The sequence below is a fragment of the Chrysochloris asiatica genome, unplaced genomic scaffold (genome assembly GCF_000296735.1).
Source record: "Chrysochloris asiatica unplaced genomic scaffold, ChrAsi1.0 scaffold00005, whole genome shotgun sequence".
NCBI classification, from domain to species: domain Eukaryota; kingdom Metazoa; phylum Chordata; class Mammalia; order Afrosoricida; family Chrysochloridae; genus Chrysochloris; species Chrysochloris asiatica.
The window spans coordinates 32,305,194-32,307,904 of record NW_006408523.1 but is presented as its reverse complement, the minus strand read 5'-3'; the positions used below and the strand labels follow the sequence as shown (position 1 = coordinate 32,307,904).

At 39.2% G+C, this 2,711-nt stretch overlaps 1 pseudogene; it reads right to left on the bottom strand.

Annotated features, from left to right (window-relative positions):
* Positions 1–625: 625 nt before the first annotated feature.
* The window catches only part of LOC102842398, a 100,011-nt pseudogene continuing 97,925 nt past the window's right edge, over positions 626–2,711 (bottom strand).

Genomic DNA, 2,711 nt, shown 5'->3' with positions numbered 1-2,711 from the left:
TTTTGAAATCAGGAAGTTTAAGTTTTCCAAGTCTTTTTTGTTTTTGTTTTTTCTTTTCAAGATTGTTTTGTATGTTGTTGTTCAAGATTGTTGGGTTGTTTTTTTTTTTTCTTCGTTGTTCATGGCTTATTTGATGTTTTGGTTTATAAGACAGTTACAATGTTTATATGTAGCTCTTTTTACATTACATGGCAATGTACACTACTCTGATAAATATAGTACACAAAATAATATCTTTTAGGACAATTATGTATAGGAGAACAGGCTGTAATTGGGCTAGACATGTTAAGTGTAAAACCCAGAATTTACATAACACACAGTAAACACATTCTTCTGGTTTGAAGGAAATGGCAGCATAGCAACATTGGCAATGGTGTCTCAGAGGTGGTGGAACTATTTTCTACTAACCAAGGTAGAACTACATGAGGTTAAGTATTATCCACCAACAGGAGATAGCTGTAGGGTTTTATGGACCATTCCTATGTCTGATTGTAGGAAAGCAGATGTTCTTCCTTGGTCATAATTCTGCTGCTTTAATCACAGATCAGATAAAAAGGACAACATGCACCACCCCCAACTAAAATCCCTTTGCAGCCTAGACAGTGAAGTGGTACAACAGCAGCCTTTACAACTGCAGATCTCTTTGGATGCCCCAGAGAGCCCACTGCACTCCTCTTCAGACAGGTGTGTTCCTCAGGAGTCACTGTTACCTTCACAACTGAGATCACATTCTGTCCCAAGATGCAAAGAACACTAAGGAAGACATCATCTTTAATCCTATAGAGTCCCTTACTCATGATGGAAATTGGATGTACCTGCCTGAGATTTTTCATTATGCTTTCTGCCAAGTCTGCCACAGAGAACCTAATGGTCAAGGAGGCATAGCATTTCAGTATGACTTCCTCGTAAGCACTGTGGACCACCTGTTTTGAACCACTTTCTGCTGTTACTTATCTATATCATCATTGTCTAAGTCGGGGTGCAGATTTTTCAGGGAGACACCAGTACCATTCACACTACTCCACACAGACACAGTAGAGTCTCCATGCTGTCCAAGGACTGACCCATGACAGCTTAGTGGGTGAACTCCCAGACTCTCTCCCATTAGGAAACTGAACTGCACTGAATCCAAATTGCAGCCACTACCAATAACACATTTTTTGGAGAAAGCCACTTATCTTCTAAGAACATGGGTAAGGCTATCCACTGGATTAGAAACGACAAGCAACTTGCAATTTGGGCTGTATTTCTTTACATTGTTGTTGTTGCTATTAAGTGCTGTCAAGTCGATTCTGACCCATATTGACTCTGTATAGGGTTTCCAAGACGCAGCTGGTGAGCTTGAACTCCTGACCTTGCAGTTCAAACGACTTTACAGTCTGATGCATTAGCCACAGCACCACATAAGGAATGTTGAATTGAAACATGTTCACGTTATGCTGGACCAAATTAAGACAGCTTTCTCCTTCCTGCTGATGTACTCCAGTTTGGAATTTGCTATGACATTATAGTCTTTGCCAGAGACAGTTTTTGGTGTTTGAAGGAAATGGCTGCCATGATGAAGATTCATCATCTATCTTTCCCTTCTGTTTGTCATCTATAATATCCACAAGAGTCAGTTAATCTGCCAACTTCTGCATTGAGATGCTGATGGCACATGCCATGGCAATAGCACTAACCCCAACAACTGCAACCTTCTTCTGGGGGTCTGTTCTTCCTTAAGAAGAGTCTGAATCAGCTGATTTTTGAGAGCTGACAGACGAGAGGCAGAGATGAGCAGTAGTGAAGTCCGGACTCTTCAGCAGCAACTCAGAGACTCTATGCTGGGTCCTTTGAATTTCCACATGAATGTTAAAATCCACTTGCAAATTTTTTCAAAAATTAATAAGATTTGTTGAATCTGTAGATTAATTTATGCATCATTGACATCTAATGCTGTTGCCTGTCAGTCCAAGAGTTTCAGGTGTGTTCCTAAGCTTAGAGGATATCTTTTGTAGGGGTTCTCTATCATATTGGGGACATTTCTTTCTAGGTATAGCTTGTTGAATATTTTTTTAATCTTGGAAGAGTATTGAATGTTGACATTTTTTTTTTTCTCCATCTGTTGATAATATTAAGTTGTGCTTTAACTTTATATTATTGTGTGGATGTTAAGTGCCTTCAACTTGGTTCTGACTCATAGCAACCTTGCTTAGGATTTCTGAGAAGTGGCTGATGGGTTAGAATTACCAAACTTGCAGTTCAGACTGACCTCGAGGTTCATTGCATTATCTTGAAGCACCATGAAGAACCATAAGTTGCTGTCCTTGAGTGGTCTTTCTGCCTCTCTTTGCTGGTTTGTTTGTGTCAAGGAACAGGACATACTTTAAAGAGCAATAACCTTAGGGGGCAGGACAGACTCCACAGACTTCATAGTGAGTCAGGCCATTTATAGTTGGTGTGGTGAAGTAGTGGTAAAGTTGCTGCTTTAGCCACAGATCCAAACTGTGTTTTTTATTATTACCAGTTTTAATATATAATCAGAGATCCTTTTTATCCCTAGCTGATTTCCTACACATTGTTTATTCTTTGGTTTAAAATTGGAGAGGAGAAAGGTTTGATTAATTGATATCTTTGAAAATGGTTTAAATATTACATTTCTCGTGGCTGATAACTGCAAACTTATGGTAATTTTTTCTTCCATGAAGTGCTTGGTGGGTTAGTGCAGTATA